This window comes from Leopardus geoffroyi, chromosome B4 (genome assembly GCF_018350155.1).
Source record: "Leopardus geoffroyi isolate Oge1 chromosome B4, O.geoffroyi_Oge1_pat1.0, whole genome shotgun sequence".
NCBI classification, from domain to species: Eukaryota; Metazoa; Chordata; class Mammalia; order Carnivora; family Felidae; genus Leopardus; species Leopardus geoffroyi.
In genome coordinates this window covers 69623319-69636001 of record NC_059341.1, presented here as the reverse complement: position 1 = coordinate 69636001, position 12683 = coordinate 69623319, and the positions used below count along the sequence as shown (strand labels likewise).

Here is a 12683-nt window from a genome sequence, read left to right as displayed (position 1 = left end):
GTATTTTTTTTTTTTTTCATTCCACCTCATCTTTATCCATTTGTCTATTGATAGATACTTGGGCTGCTTCCATAGTTTAGGTATTGTAAATAACGTTGCAATAAACATAGGGGTGCATATATCCCTTTGAATTAGTGTTTTGTATTTTGGGGGTAAATACACAGTAGTGCTATTACTAAGGGACCTCCATACTGTTTTCCACAGTGGCTTCACCAGTTTGCATTCCCACCAACAGTAAAAAAAAAAAAAGCATTCCTTTTTCTCCATATCCTCACTAACGCTTGTTTCTTGTGTTTTTGACTTTAGCTATTCTGACAGATGTGAGGTGATATCTCATTGTAGTTTGATAGGCATTTTCCTGATGATAAGAGATGTTGAGCATCTTTTCATGTGTCTGTTGGCCATCTGGATGTCTTTGAGGCAAATGACTCTTCATGTCTTCTGCCCATTTTTTAATTGGATTATTTTTTTTTTTTCGGTATTGAATTGTATCAGTTCTTCATATGTTTTGGATACTAACCCTTTATCAGATATGTCATTTGCAGATAAATATCTTCTTCCATTCAGTAGATTGCCTTTTAGTTTTGTTTCCTTGGCTGTGCGGAAGCTTTTTATTTTGATATAGTCCCAGTAGTTTATTTTTGCTTTTATTTCTCTTGCCTTAGGAGACATATCTAGAAAAATGTTGCTATGGCCAATGTTAGAGACATTACTGCCTGTGCTCTCTTCAAGGATTTTTATGGTCTCAGGCCTCACATTTCAGTCTTTAATCCATGTGTCTACTTTTATGCCAGTATATTACTGTTTTAATTACTCCCACTTTGTAATCTAACTTGAAATCTGGAATTGTGATGTCTCCAGTTTTGCTTTTCTTTTTCAAGATTGCTTTGGCTATTTGAGGTCTTTTGTGGTTCCATACAAGTTTTAGGATCGTTTGCTCTAGTTCTGTGAAAAATGCTGTTGGTAAAGTTTTTTAAATGGCAAGGAATAGATTATTCGTATGGTGCTGTATATCCTCCACTCTAAGAATTGAGGGTCTTTGGGTTGTACACTGGCAGGGACCTGGGGAGCTCTGTCTGATAGACAAAGGAAGGGTACTTTTTAATACAAAAAGATAATGGGGAGGGAAGGGGGAAAAATAGTTACAAACAGAGAAGGAGGGAGGCAAACCACAAGAGCCTTTTAAATACAGAGAATAGGGGCTCCTGGGTGGCTCAGTTGGTTAAGCATCCGACTTCAGCTCAGGTCATGATCTCACAGTTCATGGGTTCGAGCCCCACATCTGGCTCTGTGCAGACACGCCTGGTGTCTGGAGCCTGCTTCTGATTCTGTGTCTTTCTCTCTCTCTGCCCTCCCCTGTTCACGCTCTCTCTCGAAAATAAAACATAAAAAAAAAATACAGAGAACAAACTAAGGGTGGCTGGGGGGGGTGTGGGAGAGGGGAAAATGGGTGATGGGCATTGAGGAGGGCACTTGTTGGGATGAGCACTGGGTGTTGTACGTAAGCCAATTGGACAATAAATTATATTTAAAAAAACAAAAAGATAATGAAAGCTGCAACCAATACCTCCCCAATTATAAAGACATAAAAATAGATGTCTCTGAGGTAAATGGAGAGCCTGGGGCTTAAGAGTGTTGAAAGGGTTTCACAGGGAGTGTCACAGACACCAGGGTGGCTCCTGCATCAGTTGGTAGAACAGCACATAGCCCTCACTGGATGCCACCTGATTTTCACTGACAGGGGAGACATGAGAGTCATTGTAGACGTGCCAGCCGGGCTGGCACCTGCAGAGGGCTGCATAGTGCTCATAGTAGACACTGCCCCAAGTAGATACAAAGGGCATACAGGGCTTCGGGCTTTGTCCTGCTGCAGCAGGAAGTCTACACCTGCTGAACTTTTCCTGATGGAGTCTTGGGAGGTGGAAAATCGATTAAGATGCAGCATGAGGATTCAGAGGCATCTTTGTACCATCAACTTTTTGGTACTTCGTGTTTTCTGCCAACATCTGTCACACACTGGAGCATTCTCTGACTCCAGCTCTTCATCCTTGGTGACAAGCCTGAAACGATCCCTGCAGAGACACCTTGCCACCCACAAATCCTTTCTGGGATGGGCAGGACAGGTCACAAAAATCCTCATAGGTCATGAAGTGCTGCCCACAGGTCTGGCACTTGAGACAACTTTTCAACTGGCCTACAATCAGGTCCACAGTATTGCTGTCCTCTCCCTCTGTGTAACACTTCCACGTTAAGTTGGCCTGGTCATCACCATTTAACTCAGGTTCTTCTAGCAGAGCCCCTCCACAGTGGGGTTGGGAGTGAGCTGGACTGTTGGCCAGGATTGCCCGGCAGCCTCGTTGGTTGATTTCCAGGTAGAGCCGCTCCATAAGGAGCTTCAGGAACTCTCGGGCATCCTGCTGGCTGTGTCCAGAGAAGGATGGAACATATTTGTAGAAGACGGCTCAGAAGGTAGTAGGATTCACAGCTTCACAAGGAATCAGAGTTTCACAGGGCACCAATCACATCTGCAAAGGCTTCAGAGAGGTCTTGGGCTCCACCCACTCCAGGCACCTCTTGCTGGAAGTCCCATAGCAGTTAGAAGTCTGAAAGAGTGAGGACAGCTCAAACATGGTAGCACTGCATTCAGGAAGCACATGTTCCCCAGATTTCAGAGGCCCACATGACCAGAACCCAGAAGCAGTGTGTGATAAGCCATTTTGTCATTGGAGTAGAAAGACTCAGAGGGCCGGGCAGATAGGACGTGGAAGGAGCCGTGGGGAGTAAGGGTCTCCATCTGTATGCTGAGTAAGGTGGGGGGACCAGGAAAGCCCTTGAGGTGGCGGAGAGATAAGTCTCAAAGTGGGAGGCTCAGGTCGGAGCCCCAAGTGGCTCAGTGCAGCCATGCACCTTTCCAAGGCAATCTCCACAGGTCGCAAGTCCCCACTGCTCACAGACTTGGAATGACCTAGTTTGGTTCTGGAAGGGAGAGGCAGAGCCACAGTCAGGGGGCGGTGAGTCAGGCAGCAGAACTCCATGATCTGCTGGAAGGGGTCCTCTAGGACGAGGGCCTGACATCTGTCATCATCCCAGTTCCAGTTTCTGGAGCCTTTCCTCAGAGGGACCTGGCAGGGGAGGCAAAGGTCTTAACATGGGGTTCGGCCCAGGGGCTGGTTTCTGTTCTTCTTGCTTCTGGCCCATGGGGCAAATGGTAGCTTTGATCCCATTCTGGACATCAAAATGTCGCTCTTAGGTCTGGTCCAGGTGGTGTTAGAGGGCTGTGGCATGTGGACACCATGGACAACACAGGCTGGACCTGTCCTCTGGTGAGGTAGCAGGGGACCTCGGGCTAGGCCAAGCCCCAGCTCAGGGTCACCCCTTACTACACCCGTGCAGCTCACCCCCAAACCCCCTAGGGCCAAGCTTCAGTTTAACCACTACTGTTGCTGCATCTGTTGCCCAGATCTCTCCCACTACAGGGCTTGCCACCATCTTTGTTGGTCTGGCTTGTTGATGCTTACGAGACCACTGCTGGAGAGGAAGGGTTCTGGAGACTGTGGAAAGGGTCCTTTTACAATGTTGCTCATAATGCCATTGTCAACGGTGCTGAGCTGGTGACCTATGATCTCATCAAGGATGCCCTCCTGAGGGGGGCACCTGGGTGACTCAGTTGGTTAAGCATCTGACTCAGCTCAGGTCATGATCTCACGGTTTGTGGGTTTGAACCTCGCATCGGGCTCTGTCCTGACAGCTTAGATCCTGGAGCCTGCTTTGGTTTCTGTGTCTCCCTCTCTCTCTTTCTCTGCCCCTCCCTTCCTCATGCTCTGTCTCTGTCTCTCAAAAATAAATAAAAGTATTTAAAAGATTTAAAAAAAGTACGCCCTCCTGAAGGCCAACCTCACGACAGACCACCACCCCTACCAATTCACTTCCATCTTTAGGGCAGGCTTCTGCACTACGATGTGGTCAAGATGAGATATGTGAACTCTGCCCTGGGCCAGTACAGCCTGCACTTCCCAGGAGGCTCCCTTTTGAGTGTCTCCTGATGCTGACCTGACCACCTCTGACTTTGGCTTTGGCTCCAGCCCGGCCCTACTTCCCTTCCCTCTCTCCTCACCCCTTCCTTCCACTTCCTTTCCCACCACCTGCCTTTCCTCTCACCCCTCTTTCCTACCTCATCATCCTGTTGCCTCTCGGTTCCAGTAGAGTTGACCCCAGTTGACACTGTGGGAGGCCTGGGGCACCAGCCAGGACCCCAAGCCTTCAGTCCCTTGAAGAGTTAAGTCCAACTCTTTGTTCTGCCCCAAAGCCTGCCTAGCCAGCATGTCACCCATAAAATAGGTTTAGCCTTAAAAAAACAAGGGAGGACACGTTGTATAGCATATAATGGCCACATTTAATGTTGTACTGTTTCATTTTTTCTTTAAAATCATTGGTTAAATTAATGCACTGTACAATGAGTAAAATCATAGAAGTTGAATATGCTATTCAAATAGAGATAAATGTCAGCAAATAATCATGCCCCTTTCCCCCATCGACATGCACACTTCATGTATATGGACTATAAACTTACCTACCTCAAAGAATGTTTGACTTAACTATGTTAAGAATAGTTGTTTCATGAATGTATAATTTTCTCCCAGTAGACTGGAAATCTCCTTAGGTGGGGAATTGTGCCTATTGCCTCTATTTTTTTACCCACCATAGAACAAAAAATAAACTTTCAACAAACACAAGATAATGATACATGTTTTGGGGACAATGGATGTCAGAAGCAGTATAGCACAGGGATTTTAGTTCAAAACCTTTGTTTGGAATTCTAGTTTTACCACTATATATCTGTAAAGTTAGGATGAACTACTTCTAAGCTTTAGTTATTCACCTATAAAATGTGTTCAATAATAATCTAGAGGAAAGTATTAATCATGATAATTGAAATATATAATAGGAAGGCATTTGGCACAGTGGAGAGCATATAGTAAGAGCTCAATCAATGATCACGAGATGATGATTGACTGTTTTTATCATTTCAAGTTTGCATACCCTCAGATGGGGATCTCCATGAAGGCAGGGAATTTGGCTTGTTCATTGTTTTATCAGTTGTACTTCAAGTAGTGGTTATCACATAGCCGGGATCAAATCAATACCTGTTGAATGAATGAATACGTTTCCAGTGTTTGCCAAACATAATTTGCTAGGTCTGTTTTAAAATAACTCAGCTGTAAGTATTTTCATCATTGCAACACTAAACAAGATTTTATTTCCTCTACTGTTAATAAAAGATTGGTTTAAGAGGATTTGATAAGCACACATTTATCTTTTATATGGGCCATACCTTTAGTTCTTCTGGCAGTTTTTCTCATTTGGTGTCAAAAAGAAAATATGTGTTGGGGAAATTTTTCTATCAATATTTTGTAGTAATAGAAGAAGCTGAATGAAATACACTGGAGACTGACAGAAGGAAAAAAATACAGTCCAGCATCTGGGTAGTATGATTAATTTTTTTAACACAAATTTGTTCATTTAGTGTGCGCCTACATTCATCTTCCAATACTCCATTCTAATAATGAGTTTCAAAGATGAAAATAATTATTTCGCCAAAAATATAATTTAGTGCAGGGGCTATATTAGTTTTAAAAAGGCATAAGCTATCATTTGCTTGAAATTGTCATCAAATTCCTTCAGTTTAATGGTCATTTAAAAAGCTACCCTCCCTCCACTCACTCAGGATGAATGTGAATGTGCACATCCAGGGAGAGCACCAATCAATTTAGTAGTTAATGATTATTGTTTCCATTTCAGAGTGTTTACATTTTCCTTCAGCTACTCCTAATGCGGTATTGTACGATTTACGGGAGGAGTCCCCACTCTCTCAGCACCATGGCACATGTGAGCATTTCTTTGCTTATTCTTCATGGAGGCATTTAGTTAGAATTTAACAGAGGAACAACAACAACTGGAAAGATCTCTGCCCACCCAGGGAACACAAGAAAGTAATCTCAGAGAGTCTGTGCACAATGCAAATATGGCATAAAATCTATCTTTACATTTATTTGCAAATGTGTACAGATATGCTTCATATAAATTAATCCTCTATTTCATTATAAGGAAAGAATTACGTCTATGGTCAAAAGTGATGGTACAGGGAGAGAGTTAATCTGATTTAGCGCAGCATGTGAAAAATTAATTGGAAGTCAGAACTCCATAGTGTTTATTATAAAGTAATTTCACACCAGCTCTGGATTAGCATGGTAACGGGTGACAATAGGTCATCACTATGTTAATTGAAAGACAGCATGCTTTATAAAGAGGGAGAGAGAAAGAGAAGGAGAGAGAGAAGGAGGCAGAGACAGAGAGAGAGATGGGTTGATTTGGAGGTTTAGGATGTAATATGAATTGGTGGTGGTTTGGGACAAAGGGTATAGAAAGGATGGGACCCCCCAGTGAAAAAGATAGCCTCTTGCAAAGTCAGGGGGGTAGGCTAAGCAAACGTTAAGTCTGGTGACCTGAAACTCTGAGACCCCCTGAGATCCCTGGAGATTGGAATGTTTCCCAGTTGCTGCACCTGTTAAACAGCGGTCTTGTAGAACTGAAGACACTGCTGTGCTCTCTGGTGCAGATGCTGGAGCCAGTAGAGAAAGGAAAAAGCCCAGGCCTGGGACTGGAGGCTTCAATTTCTCCTCATCTTTTGTTCTCTGAGGACACAGCTTGGCTCTCAGAGGCTCTGGATTGTGACCTGGAAGAATTAGTGCAGCAGCACTGGTGGTAAAGTGAGGGCATCTTTCATTTACCAGCCTCAGGCTTGATAAAGCCAACACTGGCAGACAAGTAACAGAAAATAACCTGTCATCTGGACATCATACTGACTGGGCAGCCAAGTCAGGCTCAGCCTTCTTCTAGCTGAGTACAGAGTCCACTGAGCATCTACCTGTGCAGAAACCTGTGTCCCGTTACACTCTGGCAATCCCACCCATGCGCTGCAGGCTGGGGTGTGCAGCCTGGGACCGCAGCCTGCAATTCAGTGGCTGAGATAGGGAAGTGTTTTTTCAGGGGTATTTGCATAATGGAGGGAGGTGCTAAAGAGGTTTTCATGGCTAGCAAATCATGCCATAGGCAAAGATCCCACATGACATTGTGAGTGAGAACTCTGTTATTAACTGCGGTCATTGCTGAGGTCTGGGCTAGTGGCTCCCTAATGGTTTAAATATGCATTTCCATCATACAGACAACAAAAAAGGTAGAACAATGTAACACGTATTTAATCAAGCTAGAAAGTGACCCAAGGAAAACAGATTCACAGAGACAGAGGGGATAGAAACTAGCTGGGGACTGTGGGGCAAGTGGTGTGTATGAAAGTCCTGTGCATGGGCAGGAGGGGGGGATGGTGGCTGGAGCGAGAGGAGTCGGTGACTTTTATGTGCAAAGGGAAGAAATCATCTTTTAGGATTCTGCAATTCTCTGTGGTATGAGCTGATGAGTATGACCTTTCGGCCTACCCTTTCTTGTGGAAAGTTTGCAACCCAGGCTGACACAAGCTGTTGTAATATGTTAATTTTGACCCAGCTCTGCTACAAATACTAACCGTGATCTCTTAAGACATTTTCACTAAGAAATACAGTCCTTTGGACATAACTTTCAGCACGAAGTATCCCGATGAAGTGTACTAACCTTTCTAATGAAGGTCAAAATTAACAAACAAAAACTAAAGGAAAGAAAAAGAGGTTTCAAGAAACGGGAACACCACAGAGGTTGTCAACTATGGGGTTAGCAGTCCAGGCACAATCCTTCATCCTGCATCCTTTCAGGAAGCTTTGTTCCTTGGAACAGCATGGTGGGAGGTCAGCTGGAAGTTATCTGGAAAAAATTGAGTGGAGATGAATTCAGACAGAGCGGGATGAGTTTGGAAACTCCTGTCAAGGAGCTAGGTGTAATTTTAGAGGCAGGAAGGAAATGGGCAAGACAGGCTTGCCCAGAAGAGAGTGTTCTGTGACACTAGGTCAACATTCATTTATTCAAGGGCTGACCATCATGGGTTGCATGCTTCAATGCCTACTAAGCCCTGCCATGTACTAGACATGATGAAACAGGGAAGCAGGTACTTCTGAGGACTGCAGTGAACTGGGAAAACAAAGTAGAGGCCACTCAGCCCCTATTGATTGCTGCTGCATAAAAGTATGGGCCAACTGTGTCTGTATCTTCTGATTTTTAAAGAGGGGACAGAAAAAAAATTATGTGAAACTTCCCAATTCCTGAGTATACAACAAATTCAAATGTTTGAGGTTACCATGTGCACCTAACAAGAACTATCTGTGAGCATGATACAGACTTATGCTCATAGTCTGCTCCTCTGGGTTACGGGCAAAATCCCTAACCTTCTCATTCTCGGAAATCTATTGACTAGAAAGTGTTCCTTTTTCAGTGCATGTGTTTGCAGAATTGGTGTCTCTTATTGTTATATACCATTTTATTTTTAAATCTAAAGTTTAAATGAGTTTCTTCCCCTCTTTTCGATCAGTGACTCTCAACTGTCAATTCTTGGTAAAATAAAAGGCAAATATGGGGTTGCCTGGGTGGCTCAGTCAGTTGAATGTCTGACTTGATTTCAGCTCAAGTCAAGATCTCAGGGTTGTGAGATCAAGTCCCGTGTTTGACTCCCTACTGAGTGTGGAGCCTGCTTGAGATTTTTTCTCTCTCCCCCTGCCTTTCCACCCTACTCAATCTCTCTCTCTCTCAAATTAAAATAAATAATTTAATTAAAAAGGGCAAATATAGAATATGGCCTCTGTGACACACATAATTGAAAAGTGTTGAATAAGAAAACATTTAATGAAACTCCAACATTGTATCTTTTTGTTCATTCTTAAAGATTAAATGTTCTTTGATCTGGATTAGGAATTCTCTTTTTGCTTTTATTTGTTATTGAAGCATGATTGACATACAATGTTTCTTAGTTTCAGGTATATGACATAATGATTAGACAATTCCATACATTACTCAGTGCTTACCATGGTAAGTGTGGTCACCATCTATCACCATATAATGTTATTATAATATTGACTATATTCCCTATGCTGTATTTTCATCTCTGTGACTTATTTATTTTATAACTAGAAGTTTGTGCTTCTTAATTTTTAAAAAAAATGTTTATTTATTTTTGAGAGAGACAGAGTATGAGTGGGAGAGGGGCAGAGAGACAGAGAGAGACACAGAATTTGAAATGGGCTCCAGGCTCTGAGCTGTCAGCACAGAGCCTGACTCAGGGCTTGAACTCACGAACCACGAGATCATGACCTGAGCTGAAGTTGGATGCTTAACAGACTGAGACACCCAGGCGCCTGGGAAATTTGTGCTTCTTAATGACCTCCATCTATTTGCCCATTCCTGCCCCCAACTCCCCTCTGGAGCAGGAATTCTATTTTTTTTTTTTTTTGAACAGGAATTCCTAATACTGGATTCACTCATGAGCTTCAGTTGGGCTCTAAGCTTTTTGAAATGGTACCCATAATGTTGAACGTAAATGTGGGTTGTATACTCCCTCTCTTTTTGGAGGGAGAGTCCATAGCTTTCATTAGTTCCAAAATGGAGTCCATATCTCCTCCTGAAATATTAGTATTTACTGCTCTAGATCCTATTTATAATCTTTACCTACTTGTACTCCAGAAAAAAGTGCATTTTCTCTGTTTCAACTGTATCACTTGGGGTTCACAGTTAGGAAAATAAAGATGACAAGGAGATCTATTATTCCTTTAGCACAAAATCTAGAGTCACACATTTCAATCATTGGTAAGTTATTTCTGAACAAATTAGTTTTTATACATTTAACTAGTCATATATTCAAGATTTGATAGAATTAATACTTTTCTAGACTTTACACTTTTTAGATAACATACTAGGTGGGCATTTGTCATTCTTTTTGGCTACCTAGAATCTAAACCCTCTTAGATTTAAAAAATCCATGGTATTAATGAAAGGACTTCATTTAAATTCCTAGTGCATAGAATGGGAATAAGAAGCAAGGGACTCAGCCTTGAATCAGATGGGAAGGGAGTTAGGGGCAGGAGGAATAAAATATAAAAGAGAATAAGGAAACTTTTGGGATTTATGGATAAGTTCGCTCTCTTGATTTTAGTGTGGTTTCATGTGTAAACACCTTCAGTTTTTTTGTTTTTATTTTGGCCAATTATACCTCAGTGAAGTTGTTAAAAAAATAAAGGCAAAATGGAAACATAATGAGAGGATTCTTTATCAGTATACCTGAACCAAAGAAAACACAAAAGAGATTTGAGATTTTTTTCAGCTTAAAGGAAAATTATCCAACACAGAACAGAGAGGTGTAAAAAAGGAAGAACAATAAAAAGGGTAAACACAGTGAGTACTGATTAAAATTATTAAAATATGTGTAATAATACATATAAACTATAGCATAAAGATGGAAGATGCATAAATAGAGCTAAAATGTTCTAAGTCCTTCTATTGTTTAGGGAAGTAGTAAGTTATATTAGACTCTAATAAGTCAATGACGTGTACTGTAACTTCTAGGATAATATAAAATAAAGGAGTAATAGAATAACATATAGAAGAAAATAACAAGAACAACAATAATACATTTTTCCAGTGAAGGCAAGAAAAGAGAGAAAATAGGACAAAGTACAAGTGGGACAAACAAAACAAGCAATAAGATGGTAGATTTAATACTAGATATATCAGTAATTACATTTGAAGTAATAGGGCTAAATATTTATATTAAAAATCAAAGGTAACATTTGATATAATAGACTGGATGAAACAACAAAATATAGCTATATGCTGTTCAGTGTAGATTATGGAAAGGTTGAAAGCAAAGGAATGAAAAAAGATGGCTTTGCATATCCTAAGCAGAGAAGCCTGGTATTATTGTAATCACATCAAAGTACAGAAATACTAGAGATAAAAAGGACCATAAAGTGTCATTGTACACAAAATTATAACAATTTTAAATTTGTATGGGTCTAATATAGCCTCAAAATGAAACAAAAATTGGTAGAGCTAAAAGTAGAAAACATGGCAGAAACAATCAGAGAAGGACATTCTAACACACTTCTCCTTCTCTCAGTAATTGCTCAAACAAGCAGCAAAATGATTAATGAAAACAAGTAGTAGCAAGAATGTGGACAAAATGTAACTTTTATGCACTGCTGATAGGGATGTAAAATTATGAAAACACTTTAAAAGCAATCCTCAGTTCCTCAAAAGCTTATACGTAAATTACCATGCGTCTCAGCAATGCATTTTTAGGTAGATAACCAAGAGACACAAAAATATAACACAATGGACTATGTGATTGTTGAAAGCAATATTATTCACAATGGCCAAAAACAGAAGCTCAAATGTCTGTCGTGTGATGAATGACTATATAAAATGTGGTATATCGATATAACGAGTTATTTGACCATAAAAAGGGATGAAGTTCTAATACATTTTATAGCATGGATGAATCCTAAAGAAAATTAAGTGAAAGAAGCCAGACCCAAAAACTGTATATTGTAAGATTCAGTTTATATGAAATGTCCAAAATTGGTAAATCTATAGAGACAGCAAGTAAATTAGTTGTTGCCTAGGGATGGGAAGATTGGAGGGAATGGGGAATCATTTTCTCCAGAGATGAAAATCTTCTAAAATTAATTTAGTGATTGATTGTGGTTATATACTAAAAATCATTGAGTTGTATACCTTAAATTAATTGTGAATTTTATCTCAATAAGATTGTTATCTTTTAAAAAGACAACAGAGTTTCTACTTGATTCTCTTAGGACACTTCCTCTTGGAACCCAACTGTGATGTTGCAGAAAAGCCCAACTAGCCACACGGAAAGGCCACATGTAGGTGTGACAACTAACAGCCTTATTTGAGGTCCCAAATGACAGCATGCATCAATTTTCAGACTTGCGGCTACATCACCTTCAAATTGTTCAGCCTCAGCCTTTGAGTCTTCCCAATGACGCTCCAGACTTGGCAACAGAGAAGCCATCCCCACTGTGCCCTGTGTGAATTCGTGACCCATATAATCAGTGATCATAATAAAATGGTTTTTGTATGCTGCACAAAAAGAAAAAAAGAGGTAAAAGGACTGATATAATGTATAACAGAGATGATCAACAATGACAAACTTGGTTTCTTGAATAATAAAATTGCTAAATTCCCGGCAAGACTAATGAAGAAAAAAAAAATTAAAGCCCAAACTATCAGTATGAGAAACATGAAAGGGAATATTGCTATAGATCTTACCGACACTAAAAAAGATAATAAGATGTTTTGATGCTCTTTAAACAAATATATTCAAAAATTTAAATTAAGTAGACAAATTCTGAGAAAAGCATTTTACACACAGTGAAGAAGAAATAATCCTACATCTATTTAAGTCTATATATAAAGGCCTTACCACAGTGAGAACTCCAAGTCCAAATGTGTTCACTGTTGAATTCTAGTAAACATTTAAGAAAGAAATAATGTCAGTTTTAGACAAAAATATTCCAGAGAACAGAAAAAATGTTAACACTTCTCAACTCATTTTATGAAGGCAGCATAACTTTCATACCAAATCCTGTAAATAACATCATAAGAAAGGATGATTACAGACTAACCTTTTTTTTAAATTTTTTAACGTCTTTTATTTATTTTTGAGACAGAGAGAGAGCATGAACGGGGGA

General features: G+C 40.5%; 1 long non-coding RNA gene and 1 pseudogene across 1 annotated transcript; both read right to left on the bottom strand.

The window, feature by feature from the left end:
- Nucleotides 1-1476: 1476 nt before the first annotated feature.
- Nucleotides 1477-3699, bottom strand: LOC123590765 (annotated as a pseudogene).
- A 673-nt stretch (nt 3700-4372) lies between these two features.
- LOC123590953 lies at nt 4373-12301 on the bottom strand. Its single transcript, XR_006709049.1, has 2 exons — nt 11935-12301; nt 4373-7851 (listed from the first exon to the last, which is right to left on the bottom strand). It is a non-coding gene; the product is annotated as an uncharacterized LOC123590953 (long non-coding RNA).
- Nucleotides 12302-12683: the final 382 nt, after the last annotated feature.